General features: G+C 37.8%; 1 protein-coding gene and 1 pseudogene across 10 annotated transcripts in view; one reads left to right on the top strand and one right to left on the bottom strand.

Annotated features, from left to right (window-relative positions):
* The window catches only part of RBMS3 (RNA binding motif single stranded interacting protein 3), a 1,291,910-nt gene that overhangs the window by 189,650 nt on the left and 1,085,091 nt on the right, over positions 1-17,169 (top strand). The window lies entirely within an intron of this gene.
* Positions 15,410-15,591, bottom strand: LOC140614486 (ATP synthase subunit ATP5MJ, mitochondrial pseudogene; annotated as a pseudogene).

Raw genomic sequence — 17,169 nt, forward strand, 5'->3', positions numbered from 1 at the left:
ATGGAATCTAAACAGTACAAAGTGCCTCCAGTACACCCAGTAGAAAATGCCAGTAGACTATGGCCTATGTGGGTCTGGAACTAGTTTCTGGTTTAAAGTGGAAATGTGGGCAGCCATGGTGGCTCAGCGGTTTAGTGCTGCCTTCGGCCCAGGATGTGATCCTGGAGATCCAGGATCAAGTCCCACATCGGGCTGCCTGCATGAAGTCTGCTTCTCCCTCTGCCTCTCTCTCTCTCTTTCTCTCTCTCTGTGTGTCTCTAATAAATAAATAAAATCTTTAAAAAAATAAAAATAAATTTAAAAAAAGGAAATGAAATTGGTTGCCATATCCCAGGAATCACATGTAAAGTTAGGGCAGTGCCGCAAAGAGCCCCAGTATCCATGGTAGAAACTCTTTCCTGATTCAGCCTACATTGCCTCCTTGGAAGAATGACTAGGGAACTTCACAGCACATTGGTCTGTTAATTTTTTTAAAAGGCCCTTTTATGTTATAAATCAAACTGCTTGCAAGTCATTGACTTTACAAAATTGGCCAGTCAATGATTATTTTTAATGTTTTTTGCTGTACAATTTTCAAGTTTTCCATCCTTATTATTTCTTTAAATGCCTAATCACCACTCTTGGGACCAACGTGCTTCCTGCTAATGATGTGTACTTGCTGAGTTTGGGTTTCTTTTGTTGTTGTTGTTGTTTTTTAATTATAAGATCCCATCATCTAGTTTCCCATTTCAGACTGTCAGGTAAGCAGGCGGGGTATGGTTCTTCAGCTGCTGGAACTTCCTAAGAGAAAATGGAGGTGGAAAACAAAATTTTGGGGGAATTAAAACACTGTGGGAAATGAATATTTTATAAAAGAGAGAGAGAGAGAGAGAGAGAGAGAGAGAGAGAACAGAGGAAGGATGAGAAGAAATGAGTGATAAGATCAGTCCTAAAAGTCTGCTGCCAACCTGAACAGGATGCTGAGATCTCAGTGGGAACGTGTACAGGCAGGAGATCTACAGAAGAGAAATGGCTTTTGGGGGTGAAGTAGAAGGGGCCTGCCATGCAAATAACAGAGCCTTTGCATGTATGTTGGTGGCAGGGAGGGGGGCTAGTGTTACTACTATGTTTGAATTTTAGGTCAGGGAACTACACTGAAAGCAGGGTCTAATCAACCCAGGCTTAGATAGCATTACCTAAGTGAAGAATTTTAAGGTATAAGTTAAGGTTTTCAGTGAGGCTTTAGTGACCCAAAGGAAACTGGAAATCAGAACGTGAGCTAGTTAGTTAAGCTTATTGGAATCAAATGATGGAAATTAGAGAGTGAGACTGCTGCCTGATGCTCACACAGGTGCCTGGACACCGGTTCATGATGGGCACACTGGGTAAGTTTCCATTCTGTCCCTGCACTGTTGAGGGCACAGTCTGGCTGTATACCAGAACTTCCCATTAGCAAGTGTAAATAATCTGCTGTCTTCATACCATAAATTGTAAAACAGACTCATTAGTGTGGTAATAAAGGTAAGTGGAGTGCTATGGGATTATTGGGATAGCTACTGCCTAAGCTTGAAGGAACCTTGAAATATGAAGATTTTGTTTGGTACAGAGGGGAAAGGTTACAGGTGAAGGGATGGCATATGGAAGAGCAGAGTAGTATGAGTGGATAATGGTGAGGAAAATCAGTCTTCATACTAAACAGAGTTTTATGTCATTTATTCCAGAAGCTAAAAATCTCAAAACAAAAAACAAACAAACAAAAAACCAAACCAATAAACATTTACTATAGTTCATCAGTCATTTTTAGGAATCAAAACCTCAACCTTTTTCAAATATATGTTGTTAGCATCCCTCTCAGTTAGTTTTCTTGGATTTGCTAACTTATATCCATATAAGTAATGGAAGTTATAGTGAACTACAGGGAAGCTCACAGGAGAGTCCAACTTTGAGGTTTACCAGGAAAGTGACACCTAAGTTGTATCTGAAAGGTAAGAAGTAGCCAGGTAAAGAGTGTGGAGGGGAGATAGGGAAGAGTTTTCCAATTAGGGACTGAGGTAGATATTAAACATGGCCTCAATTTACCTCTCTGGATAAATTAGGCCCATTGCCAAGTAATTTGCAATGTCTCCATCCCCAACTCTGGGCTCAGAACTGTGACTTGCTTTGGCCAATGATATTTTACTAGACATGATGCAAGCAGAGGCTTATGTAAGCAGTTTTGCATTTGTACTTGCCCTCTTGCACTCTGCTGTCATCACAAGACGGAGCCTCGGTGAGGATGCTAGAGGATGAGCACCATGGAGCAGAGTCTGGTTGCTCCAGTCATCTAGCTAAGGCCACCCTAGATTAACCAACATCCAGGCAATCCTTAGACATGTGACTGAGTCCCACCTAGGTCAGCAGAGCCTCCTACATAAGACACGTGATCAGTAAACATGTATTGTTGCATGCCAACAAGTTTTGCGGTTATTATACAGCATTACTGTGGGGACAGATAACTGATAGAAAAGGCCCAGGGGCCAGGGAATGAATAGGGTACTTAAATCACTGAAAAGAATTCAGTGAATCACTGAAAAGAAACAGTAACCATTCCCACTGGTTCTCTTAGTATATTGTCTCTCTCAACTGCTGTGAAGCAGTGTAGAAACAGTTCCCGTTGTATGATCAATACCAACAGAAGGACTGTGGAAGAGTCTTAAGGCAAATTCTTATGTGGGTCCTATTGACCTTAGTCAAGGAAATTGAAGCCAGTTTAGCAGAGTCTTAGAGCTGAAGAGCTGAGATAGTGATGGTGAAAGAGTTCAATGGATTCATTATTTAGTATCTGTGGATAAAGATTTATAAACAATCAATAGTCCCTTCTTTTGTTGTCTCTCCAAAATTAGAATACAACTTGATGTTGCTGGGATTATCACATATGCCATTTAAACATGGAATCTATCAATCAAGTGACTAAGGCTCATGAAAAATAAGGCAATTAATAACCTCCTTTGTGTTAACACTTCATGACCCAAGTAGTGAACCTAATACTCTAGTCCACTGGTTCTGAGACTCTGGTGTGCACCAGAAACACTTGAAAGGCTTGTTAAAAAAACAATGCTGGGCTCCACCCACAGAGTTTCTGGTTCAGGAGGTCTGGGGATGGCCCAAGAATTTGCAAATCTAACAAGTTCCCAGGTAATGATTATTCTGACTGGAGATTGTGCTTTTAGAGCCACTGCTTCCATGACTGTGATGGTTAATTTTATATGTCAACTTGGCTAGGCTCTGGTGCTCAGTTGTTTGCTCAAACATTGCTTGTGCTAGATGTTGCTCTGAAACAAGTGTTTTTTCTAATGTGATTAACACTTAAGGGTAGACTTGATTACCCTCCATAATGTGGGTGGGTTTATCTAATCAATTGGAGACCTTGAAAGTAGACTAAGGTTTTCAGAAGAAGAGAAATAATTCTTCTTCAAGACTATAACTAGCTGGTTGGCTTACAGTTGCATTTAAGGATGCAACAGCAACTCTGTGTGTGTGTGTGTGTGTATATATATATATATATACATAATTTATAAAATATGTGTATAAATATATATAATCCATAATATATATGTATATATATTTTTTCCTGCAGAGAACACTGATTAATACAGTGACATTACAACATGTTCCTTTAAAAAAAAGAAAAAACCCAATATGCTTTTCTCTATTTTTTCACCATTTAGAAATGTCCTCAGGCAGAAGAAGACTCATTTCAGATATCCCATGTTGGATGAAACTTTCCTGAATCCCTCTGTAGTCAGTTTTCTTGTTCTGTAGGCTGAACTATGGTTGTATTATAAACCGTTCACCACAAATGATATTCTAGAAGGCTGGGCATCATTTTAACCTTGTCTGCATTATGAAATTATTCATGAGTCCTGGTTCATAGTTAACATTTAATAAATATTTTGAATGAATAAATGAGTGAATTAATAGTTCCTGTTCTTTTTTTTTTTTTTTTTTTTTTTAATAGTTCCTGTTCTTATTGAAATTTATTAATGCACCAAAAGGCTATAAAAATAAAGAACTACCAATTAGCCCTAAGAAACTGTATAAATAAAAGCATATTTTTTCACTTTACCAGGCTCACCAAAAACCTATAAGGACAGTAGCCACTGGATAAGTAAACAAGCTGTTATAGTAATAATTGAGCTAGTCTCCTGATTTGTTCATGGGCGTTAGTCATAGAACTGTAAGCTCATTCATCCTTTCAGCAGGCATTTACTGAGTGCCAACTATATACCTGGCACTGTGTCAGATAATGAATCTATTACTTATCACTCATTATAGCACTTTTTTCAATGTTCTTAAGAAATTTTAACAAGCAATATTAAGACAATATATTTTCACACATCTAGAAAATTAGACATGTTTCTCTTACATTTTAGAAATTAAAAGGAAATTAAGGAAATGGCACTAGAATTAGAAAGAATGAGCAATTCATTAGGCAGTAAGAATACTAACTAGGAATTGGGAATCTCTTTCCTATTTTAATATGCCCTTGAGCTTAATTGGCTAAGTTTTGAATATGGGATGATGAGTTGAGTTGTTAATACAAATCACACACCTTTTATATACTTAATAAAATCCAAGAGTCTGGGATGCATTTGCGTTGCAGACAATTTATCTGCAGGAGTCAGTGAGTTGAGTAATAGAAAGGGATAATAGGAAATCAGTGGCTGAGAAACCTATAAAGCAAATTAACGTGTGCCTTACTTTATTAATTTATAACAATAATGTAATGGATAAATCAATGAGGAGTGCTTTGAGAGAAATGGATGGAGGGAAGAGTTCCTCCTTTTTGTAATTTGTTGAAATCATTTCCTGTGCAGAGGAAATATTGGCCAGATGTAAAGAAATGTCTTGTTGTGGCATGTAGAAGAATCCTGTTGTATAGCAAAATGTGTGGGTGCTCTGCTCTATCCCTTGGATCTTATGAGAGCTCCTTTTGACTTCCAGATGCTAGTATTTGCTTTTCTTTGAAGACTTTTTTTCCAAAGCCTCCATTGTAAGAGATTAGCAATGCTTGGAAAATAACCTATTCCCTGCTTTTCAGCAGCCCTCAACCCATGACTGACAGCAGTTGATGCATAAATACCCCAGCTCCCTAGTTTCTTGAGTGATGTAACTCCTAGGTATTATTTTACACAGCTCCCCAGAATTTCCATTCAGGATTAAGTTCCATTTATCTACAAGGGAAGCTGGCTTGATGAACTGCCTTTGCTTCAATATGTCATTTCCCCACTTCCTTAGTAATGCTTCCTGCGTCTCCCCAAAAATGCTTGCACTTGAATCCCTATTGAGGATTAGATTCAGGGAAAACCCAAATTAAGATAGCAACAAAGAATGTTGGCTCTTTGTGCCTGTTATTCATCATGGAACCTGGGCAGTGATTTGATTTTTCAGGTTCCATAGTTTGACTTGAAAGTATTGTTTCCAGAACCCCATTCGCTGGCATCCCAGGTATCAGAGTTTTGAGCAGTTGGTTTAAGTAAGACTTTGCTTACAGAAGAGAATTCTAAACAGAGGAGGTCTTCTAAGGGCTTCCTTGTGTCCCCTCTCCCTACCATTTGTGTCCTGTAGCCTTCTCATCACATACACTTGTGGAAGACAAATTGGTGCTAATCAGACTAAGCTTTGTTCATTTTCCACTGCCAGTCTTCAATGAAGACAGTAACCATTTGTCTCAATAACTTTAAAGTGAGCATTTTTCTCCTTTTATTCTGGACATAACCAGCTTAATTAACACTTTGCACAAGCTACATACATCTCCTGTTGGAGTTGCTCTGTTTCTGTTCCATTTAGGAAGAGAATGTCCCTTTTCAAAACTCTGTGTGTGTCTCTGTGGGGAGAAGTAGTGCAGTATGCATTTTTCTCTCAGCCATCATCTTCCACCTTTACTACTGTAAACAGTCTCCTCACTGGTCTGCTTCTTCTCTCAAACCACAAGAATCTATTTTCCCAACAGCAGCCATTATGGTCACTTAAGATAGAAATTCATGACCTTTCTCCATAAAAAAACCTACAATGGCTTTCTTATGCCATCCTGTAAAATCTGAACTGTCCTGCCATATTACAAGGTTTCCCTCCCTCACACTGTTCAAGTCTCTTCTCAGGGAGGCCTCTTCCAACCACTCTATTTGAATTTGCAAATCCTCAGACTCCTTATCTCTCTTCCCTGCTATGTTTTTATAGTTTGTAGTGCTATATTTACTGCATGTTTGCTTATTTGTTGATGATCTTACTTCACTAGAACAGTGCTTCTTTCCCTTAGCAAAATGCATTTGAGATTCATCCATGTTTTATCATTGGTTCATTCCCTTTTATAGGTGAGTAGAATTCCACCATGTGGATGCCCCTAAATTCATCATTTAAAGGACTTCTAGATTGTTTTTAGTTTTTGACAGTTATGTATAAATCTGCTATGAGTATGTATACACAGGTTTTTGTGTGAATATGTTTCCCTTTCTCTTGGGTAATACCTATGAGTGAGATTACTAGGGCATATGGTAAGTATATGTTTAATTTTATTAGACTCAAACTGTTTTCCAAAGTGGTTGCACCGTTTTGCACTCTTCTCCAGCAATGGACGAAAGTTCCAGCTGTTTGATATCTTTGCTAGCACTTGATATGGTAGGTTTAAAAGCATAGGGGGCACTTTGAGTACCCATCATTCTATTTAATTGGAGTTTCCAGGTGGGGCCCAGTGCAGATATTTTTTTTCTTCATTAAAATCTCTAGTTAAAAAAAAAACCTATTAGTATTAATACAGTTTAACTTTTAGAATAGTTTATCAGAATAATTGTGAAAGTATAGATATTTCACACATATCCCTTCTCTTCCTGCATAGTGACACCTATTGTTTGCATCCTAGATGAGTATGGTACCTTAGTTATAATTGGTGAACTGATATTGATACATTGTTAATTAAAGTTCATGGTTTACATTAGGATTCACTCTGTATTGTACAGTTCTGTCGGGTTTTGACAAGTGCAAATGCTGTGTATCTGCCATCATGGTGTAATACAGAATAGTTTCATCTCCCTAAAAATCCCCTGTGCTCCACCTATTCATCTTTCTCTTCACCCCACTCTGAACCCCTGGCAGCCACTGATCTTTTTTATTGTCTCTAATTTTGTCTTTTCCTGGATGTCATATAGTTGGAACTTTATAGTATGTAGCCTGACTGGCTTCTGTCACTTTTAATATATATTTAAGATTCCTCAGGTCCCTTTCAAAAGCTTCTCAGGAAATTGTAATGTGTAGCCAGGTGCGAGAAGCACCAAATTAGAATATAAGCTCCCAAAGGATATTTCTTTTCTTTGACTATATTTTGTTCATTCGTATATCCCCAGAGCCTAGAACACTGCCTGGCATAGAACAGGCTCTCACTAAATATCAGATAGGTAAATGAAAGAATGAACGAAGGCCAAATGAGATCCATAAAGACCTGAATACTACTTTTGAGTGGTTTCATATCAAAGGATCCACTAATTGATCATTCTGATTTGCCTAGACTTTGCCACTCCCTATTTTGCTATTCCCATGCTTCATTACTCTTCAAAATACAACACATCTTGAACTTCCTCATATCTCCTTTATAACCCTCATTTGGAAATGTTCTCTTTCACTCTGCTTTCAAATCCTTCCAGACTTTCTACACATAACTCAAATTGGATTTCTTGCAAAAGACCTCTCCAGGCACCCCAAACCCATCTCTAGATTCTTAAAATAATCAGTGCTTTTAGATTTACTAGATATTGTGAAGTGCCATCTATTCTTTCTATTGGTTCCTATCCTGAGATCCTATTCAAACTTGATTGCATTACTTCCCTGTGTTTCTACCTGGTTTCCAAGCCAGACTCTAAGCCCCCAAAGGACAGGAGTTATACTGTTATTCACTTTATTTGCTTAAATGCTCTAGGCATCTAGCATTATGCCAACCTTGAGAAATATTTGCTAATTTTTTTTTCTAGTTCAAGAAATGATGCTCTGTGAGGGTGGAGAATGATGCTATGGGAACAGTGTGGGTCCAGGCAACCAAATTGGGGCACCAGTCACCGAACCTCACTTGTTCTCAGTTTCCTCATTTACATAATTAATGTTTATGTAGAGTTCCTAATTCCTTCTCTATTTGTACCATTCTGTGCTTTCTTTTCTTAAAAATTTTATTTATTTATTTGAAAGAGAGAAAGAGTGACAGAGGTAGCAAGAGAGAGCACCAGCAGGGAAGAGAGGGAGAAGCAGGCTTCCTGCTGAGCAGGGAGCCTGATGTGGGGCTCCATAACAGGACCCTGAGATCATGACCTGAGCTGAAGGCAGGTGCTTATCTGACTGAACCAGCCAGGACCCCTCCCCCCATTCTGTGTTTTGATGATTATAGCAACAACAGAGGAATTTGGACAAATGACAAAACTGATGTAAATAGATATAGTTTCTGCTGAGTTTACACATCAGTCTTTGAGAACAACAAAGAGGAATAAAACTGTTAGTTTCAGATTAAATTCTGATTTTCATGGAAAATTTTCATGAGTTGTTTTCCTTTCCCCTGTGCCTTGCCCCTTACCTGGAATACCTTCTTTCCTTCTACACTTTCCCAGTGTTCAAAGGTACATTCAGATTCCACCTCACAGAACCTTTCACGGTTTGTAACTTTATTTGCTTTTTACTTGTTCTTGTATTTTTCCCCTGTGTCTGTTAGCTTCATATGAGAGGAGCTGCACAGATCATCATTGTATCAGTGCCTGATATATGATAGGCCCTCAACAAACATCTGTTAAATGAATTAATGATGTTAATAGATGTGCTCTGAAAAAAGGATTTTATTAGCACATAAGTGCTAGAAACACTGCATACTCTATCACACCTACTGGGGGTGCCACAACCTTGTATATAAGAAGCTTGTTTACTTTTGTCACCCCAGGATTTGCCATGTTTATTTCCTTATGGACCTTACCCCCTTTTTATTTTATTTCAGCCATCTATTTACTCAGTAGTCACACCCATATTAATAAAAACAGTACCTAACTGGTATAAACAACTCCCATGTGTCCAGGACTATTTCAAGCACTTTATATGTATGATTTTAGAACAGTCCTAATTTACAACAGTCTTAATTTACTATTTTTATTTGAGAATTTCAGGTGAGGAAACAGAGGCATAGAGGGTTAAAATGACTTCCTAAGACACATAGTTCCTTGAGAAACCACCAGTCAGATAGCTCAGTATGAAAAATGCTGGTCTAATGGCATTTAAAACCTCTGATGCAAGACTGGCCATCATTTGAATCTAGAATGTAGTGGATTCTGGAGTGGATTGCTGCTTTCTAAATGTGGGTCTAAATGAGGATTTCAGGGGAAGATGTTGGAGTAGGAGGACCCATGGATGCAACTAGAAAACACCCAGATCAGTGTAAAAAACCCAGACAATGACACTAAGACTGGCAGAAAAACAAAACAAAACAAAACAAAACAAAAATACTTCACAGCTAAATGTAGAGGAGAGGCCACCTTGAGGAGGGCAGGAAGGGCAAAGACATGGTTGGGAGAAATGAACTGTGGTCATCTGTGGGAGGAAAGGATGCCCAGGGAGAGGAGAGAGACAGACCCTCACACCTGGGAGACCACATGGGGAAGATAAATCCCCATAACATTTGGCTTTGAAAACCAGTGGGACTGGTTAAAAACTAGAATTTTAAAAATCAGTGGGCTTTATGCTGGAAGACACAAAAGGGCAAGAAGAGAATGAGTTCTTGCCCTTTAAAAGACAGTACAACAAACAGCCCTACACAGATAATGCATGGAAGCAACATTTGAAAAACACCTAGAGGTATAGAGCATTTGAAAAACACCTAGAGGTATAGAGGAGGGAGAATAGTTTACTTACCTCAGAAGTATGTCTCAGAGGGATAGAGATCTTGGGAGATTCCTTTAGAAACAAAGGAGCTAGCAAGTGCCATATCCTCTCCATTTCCCAGCATATGCATATGGCTGCCTGTAGGAAACAGTGCAGCTCTAACTCTCACTACCTGACTTGCTGACACTAATGCTTCCTATCCCTGTGCCACTACAGATCCCCTCTCTGCCCATATGCTTTTGGCCCCAGCCCATCCAGACTGGTACCTCAGCCTAGCCAGTGTGCAAGCAGCCCCAACAGAGGCCAACACCACTCCAAAGTGACCCTTGCCCTGGAGGGAGAGGAAGATAACCAAACATAAGAGTCATAGTGTGGCCCCAGAAGTGGTCCAAGAATAGATGACTGGTCTGACTGCAGGCACTATCCAACAATGAAAGCCTCTCAGGGGACAGCACAGGGGAAAACATTCTGAAGTTTGGTGCTCTTGCATCTCTGGTACAATGCCTAGTCTGATTCAACTCAAGCCCAAAGCAGCCTTATATTGCTCCATTAACACCAGAGGGAGCAAACACTGCTTACAACAGGCAAAGAGAACCCTGCAGACAAATAGACTGAAGGAAAAGCAGCTCATCAAAAATAGCAGAACACACACACACACACACACACACACACACACACACACACGAGATATGCCTGAAATGCCAGGTTCTGGTGAACAGGGGACCCAGTATGGGACCTCTTCATAAGGCCACTACTTGCAAGAGCAGGAGATGTGACTGATTTTCCTAACATGTAGAAACAGACATAGAGAGTTACACAAAATGAAGAGAGAGAGGAATATGTCCCAAATGAAAGAAGAGGACAAAATACAGCAAGGGAGTTAAATGGTTGGAGATAAGTAATATATCTTATACAGAATTTAAAGTAAGGGTCATTGGGATGCCCGAGTGGCTCAGTTGGTTAAGCATCTGCCTTCAGCTTGAGTCATGATCCCTTGGTCCTGGGGTCAAGCCCCATGTTGGCCTCACTGCTCATTGGGGAACTTGCTTCTCCTCTCCCTCTACACCATCCCCCTTCTGTGTTCTCTCTCTCTCTCTCTTCCTCTCTCTCTCTCTTCTTCTCTCTCTCTCTCTCAAATAAATGAATATAGTCTTTTAAAACATGAAGTAATTGTCATAAAGATACCGGATTTGAGAAACAAATGGAGGACATCAGGGAGACCTTTATAAAAGAGATAAAAAAAAGAACCACTTAGAGATGAAGAACATAATAAATGAAATTATTTATAAACTAGATAGAACAAATAGGCTAGAGGAAGCAGAAGAATGAATCTGACCTGGAAGACAGAGTAATGGAAAATAATCATCAAGCTGAGCATGTGAGATAAATAAAAAATTATGCATAATGAAAATAGACTTAGGGAACACAATAACACCATCAAGCATTATAGGGATCCTGGAAAGAGAAAAGAAAGAAAAAGGGGCACAAAATTTATTTAAAGAAATAATAGCTGAAAACTTCCCAAATCTGGTGGAGGAAACAGAAACTCAGATACAGGAGGTAGAGGTCTCCCAACAAAACCAATCTAAGGAGGTCCACACCAAGACATATAGTAATGGAAATGAAAAAAAATAGTGATAGGGAATTTTAAAAGCCAAAAGAGAACAGAAAGCAATTATATACAAGAGAAACTCCATAAGCTGATTTTTCAGCAGAAACTTTGCAGGCCAGAAGAGAGCAGCATGATATATTCAAAGTGCTGAAAGGAAAAGATCTGTGGTCAAGAATACTCTATCCTGCAAAGTTATCATTCAAAATAGAAGGAAAAATAGTTTTCCAGACACACAAAAGTTAAAGGAATTAATGGCCACTAAACCAGCCCTATAGGGAATATTAAGGGGAACTCTTTGAATGGAAAGGAAAGACTATAAGTAAGGGTGAGAAAAGTGGGAAACACAAAAACTGTGAAAATAACTATATCTGTAAAGACTCAGTGAAGTGAGTCCCCCTCACCCCTGCTAAATAAATAACTAAATAAATAAATAGTAAAGTATGACACCATATGCCTAAAATGTTGTGGTGGAGAGTAAAGAATAGGTTCAAACTTAAGTGATCACCAACTTTTAATATGGACTGCTATATGCAGAAGACGCTGTATATGAACTGAATGATAAACACAAATAAAAACCAGCGGTACCTATGCAAAAATAAAGAGAAAGGAATCTAAGTATATCAGTAAAGAAAGTCATATAATCATGAGAGAAGAGAGCAAGGGAAGAAAGGAACAGAGAAGAACTACAGAAACATCTACAAGATGATTACCAAAAAGGCAATAAAATCATACCTATCAATAATTACTTTGAATGTAAATGGTTGAATGGCTCCAATCAAAAGACACAGGGTAATGGAATAGATAAAAAAGCAAGACCCATGTATATGCTGCCTACAAGAGACTCATTTCAGACTTAAAGACACATGCAGATTGAAAGCAAAAGATTGAAAAAGCATTTATCATGCAAATGAAAGTGAAAAGAAAGCCAGGGTAGCAATACGTGTATCAGATAAAGTAGATTTTAAAACAGACTGTAACAAGAGATAGAGAAGAACACTACATAAACATCAAGGGGACAATCCAACAGGAAGATATAACAACTGTAAGTATTTATGCCCCCACTATGAGAGAACCCAAATACATAAACAGTTAATAACAAACATGAACAAAGTAATTAATAGTAATACAATAGTAATAAGGGACTTTAACACCCCACTGATATCAATGGACAGATAATTCAAACAGAAAATCAATGACAAAAATCTCTTTGAATGACAGATTGGACCAGAATATATTCAGAATATTCCACCCTAAAACATCAGAATACTCATTCTTTTCAAGTACATACAGAACATTCTCCAGAATAGATCACACATTAGGCAACAAAATAAGTCTCAACAAATTAAAAAAAATTGAAGTTTTACCATGCAACTTTTCTGACCACAATGCTATGAATCCATAAATCAATCACTAGAAAAAATCTGGAAAGAGCACAAAAACATGGAGGGTAAGTAATATGCTATTAAAAAATGAATGGGGGGTAACCTGGGTGACTCAGTGGTTTAGTGCTGCCTTCAGACCAGGGCGTGATCCTGGGGACCTGGGATTGGGTCCTGCATGGGGCTCCCTGCGTGGAACCTGCTTCTCCCTCTGCCTGTGTCTCTGCCTCTCTCTCTCCCCCCCACTCTGTGTCTGTCATGAATGAATAAATAAAATCTTAAAAAAAATATAAATGAATGGGTCAACCAAGAAGTCAAAGAAGAAATAAACACACACACATGAACATGGAGTCAAATGAAAATGCAAAAATAATGATCTAAAATCTTTGGGATGGGGATCCCTGGGTGGCGCAGCAGTTTGGCGCTTGCCTTTGGCCCAGGGCGCGATCCTGGAGACCCGGGATCGAATCCCACGTCGGGCTCCCGGTGCATGGAGCCTGCTTCTCCCTCTGTGTCTCTGCCTCTCTCTCTCTCTCTCTCTCTCTCTCTGTGTGTGTGTGTGTGACTATCATAAATAATAAATAAAAATTAAAAAAATAAAATAAAATCTTTGGGATGCCATAAAACTGTGCTAAGAGCAAAGAGTATAACAATACAGGCATACCTCAAGAAGCAGGAGAAGTCTCAAATAAACAGCTTAACTTTATACCTCAAGGAGTTAGAACAACAAACCCCCAAAACAGCAAAAGGAAGGAAACAATAAATATTAGAGCAGAAATAAATGAAATAGAAATTTTAACAAACCCAAAAAACAAACAAAAAAACAAAACCCAAAACCAACCAAAACAAAACAAAATACAGTAGAACAGATCAAGGAAACTAGGAGCTGGTTCTTTGAAAAGATCAACAAAAATTGGTAAACTTTTAGACAGACTCATCAAAAAGAAGAGAGGAGACTCAAACAAAATCATAAATGAAAGAGGAAAAATAACAACTGATGCCAAATAAATACAAAGGATTGTAAGAGAATATTATGAAATATTATATGTCAGCAAATTGGACAGCCTAGAAGAAATAAATTCCTAGAAACACATAACCTCCCAAAATTGAACAAGTAAGAAATAGAAAATTTGAGCAGACCAATTACCAGCAATGAAATTGTATCAGTACTCTAAAAATTTCCAAAAAACAAAAGTTCAGGATCAAATGTCTTCATAGGTGAATTCTACCAAACATATAAGAGATAGTCAATACATACTTTTCTCAAACTATTCCAAAAAATAGAAGAGGAAGGAAAGCTTCCAAATTCATTCAACAGTACCCTGATACCAAAACCAGATAAACACACTTCTAAAAATGTATTCAGCCCAAGCATTCATTAATATATGAATGGAAAAAAAAGTTGAGTAATATATACAATGGAATTTTATTCAGTCATAAAAAAGAACAAAATCTTGCTATTTGCAACAACATGGATGGAGCTAGAGAGCCTAATGTTAAGTGAAATAAGTCAGAGAAAGAGAAATACCTTATGATTCCAGTTACATGTGGAATTTAATAACCAAAACAAGTGAACAAAGTGAGAAATAGAAAAAATAGACCAAAAAAAGACCTTAACTTTAGAGAACAGATGGTTATCAGAGGGGAGATGGGTGAGGGAATGAGTGAATTAGGTGAAGGAGATTAAGAGTACACTCATCTTGATGAGCAGTGAACAATATATAGAGCTGGTAAATCATGATATTGTATACCTGAAACTAATATTTTTTATTTATTTATTTATTTATTTATTTATTTATTTATTTATTTATTTATTTAGAAACTAATATTACACTGTATGTTAACTATCCTGGAATTTTAAAAATAAATGTCAGTCTATTCTACATATACCTTTATCTGTGTAATAATACTGATCATTTTCACCTGGAAGGGCGTTTGTAGAAATTGAAACAATGTATCTAAAGAAGGTAACATTGCCAGTAGCTAGTGATAAATGCTAGGGAATTTTAGTTATTATCAGCAGAGAATTTTGCAAAAAATTCATTAGTACTTGATGGATGTAAGTTACGTTTTTTTTTTTTGCCACATTTTTCTCCCGTTTCATCATTGAGTCTTTGGTGGTTTTGTTTACCTTGAAAGTTCTAATAACAGTGAATTAGTTATGTCGGGCATGTAACAAAGAGCCTGAAAATACTAACAGTATTCAATAAAAGTTTATGATTCACAAAAAGTCCAGAGTTGGTTTTCATGATGAGGCAGCTATGTTCCAGGCTGTGACTTAGGTCCTTCACTGCATCTTCTGCCTTGAGTGCAAAGACAAGAAAAGAGCAAGCAGACATCATCCCAGGAGGGTCTAAAAAATAATTATAAGCACAACACTTTTTTGTTGCCCAATTTTTTTGTTTGTTTGGTGTACCTCACAGATACCTTTATTCATGTCACAAAGGAAATGACATGTTTACAAGTTTACAGCAATGCTCCATGTTCCCATCTAACAGAGCTTACTGAGGTTTACAGCCAGACCAATGTTCCATCTGATGTGTATTCTAAGTAAAGCTGGTTAGTGATGACCATGAGCAGGTGCAGGACTCGAAGCTTTCAGAGCTTTACTTCCTTCATCAATACTCCTAATTTTATAAATGATGAAGCCCATCAACCCATTCCTACTCAAATCTCTTGATAAACTTGGGTAGAATAGGGCTTCATGGGGACCCAAATATTTTTTAAAAGACTTTGAAACATTTGGTATAGGATCCCTGGTGCATGCCTCAGGGATCTGCTCGGCCAATGACTCGGAAAGGTCACTGAGTGCCATATTGCCTAGTTCTTAAAGCACTGACCCTGAATGAAGGCTCAGGAACCCCACGCACTTTCTGGTTACATTTTAGGTAATTGAAAATCCAGTAGTCGAAATGTCCAGTCTTTTGTAATTAGCAAAGTTGTGAACACGACTTGAGGTTAATTAGTTTTCCAATCTAGAACTTGAGCCTGTGCCGGGTGGTTTGAAGTGGGAGAGTGAATATAGTCATTAAAGCTTCGCTATTTTTCATCTCCCCTCCTTCTCACTATTCTGTAGAAATTTTAGGAAAAAAACCCTATTATTATGTTCATGATGAATTTTCACAAAGTAAAACAATGTAAAAAGTCATGTAATGCAGATTCTTTGGGTTTTGTCCATTATGAAGTATCTTATTTTTTTTTCTTTCCCTTTTCCCTCAATACTTTAAATACTTCCCTCCACTCTTTTTCCTGGTTTCTGAGAAGTAGGATGTGATTCTTATCTTTGTTCCTCTATAGATAATGTGTTATTTTGCTTTCCTTCTTCTTTCAAGATTTTTTTTTTTTTTTTTTTTTTTTTGGTCTTTGATTTTCTTTGGTTTGAAGATGATATTCCTAGGTGTAGATATTTTGACATTTATTCTCTTTGGTGTTCTCTGAACTTCCTGGAGCTGTGGATAGGTGTCCGACATTAATTTGGGGAAATTCTCAGTCATTATTGTTTCATATTTTCTTCTGTTCCTTTCTTCTCCTTTTGGTATTCTCATTATGTGTACGTTACACCTTTTGTAGTTGCCAACAGTCCCTAGAATTCTGTTCTCTATTTTTCATCTTTGTTCTCTTTGCTTTTTAGTTTTTGATGTTTCTATTGCTATATCCTCTAGCTCACTGATTCTTTCCTCAGTTATGTACAGTCTGTATAAACTTATGAAAGTCATTCTTCATTTCTCTTACAGTGTTTTTTTTTAATCTTTTTTTTTTATCTCTAGCATTTTTGGGGGTTGTTTATTAGAATTTTTATCTCTTAGCTTACATTGCCCATCTGTTCTTGTATGCTTTCTACTTTATCCATTAAAGTTCTTAGCATATTAATCATAGTCATTTCAAATACTCAGTCTGATGATTCCAATATCCCTGGCATATCTGGTACATTTCTGGTGTACCAAGCATCCTGGTGCTTGTTCTGCCCTTTCAAACTATATTTTTGCCTTTTGGTATATCTTTTAATTTTTTCTTGATAATCACACATGGGTACTGGGTAAAAGCAACTCCAGTGAATAGGCCTTTACTGGTGGAGAGGTTTGGGAAAGGGGAAGCATTTTATAGCGCAGTGGTTAGGTCTGTCTCTCAGTGATCCTGTATTTCTGGGCCGTGAACTTCGCAAGGACTTTTCTGTTTCTTCTTCCCATTTAAGTGAGACAGTATGACACCAATGAACTAGAGTTGGGTATTGTCTTTTTCCTAGGCAATTTAGGCTTTGATAATATCCCAGCAGCTTAGGTTCTGGTTAACTAGATTTCCCTAAGAACAGGCCTTGTTAAG

This window comes from Canis lupus, chromosome 22 (assembly GCF_048164855.1).
Source record: "Canis lupus baileyi chromosome 22, mCanLup2.hap1, whole genome shotgun sequence".
NCBI classification, from domain to species: Eukaryota; Metazoa; Chordata; class Mammalia; order Carnivora; family Canidae; genus Canis; species Canis lupus.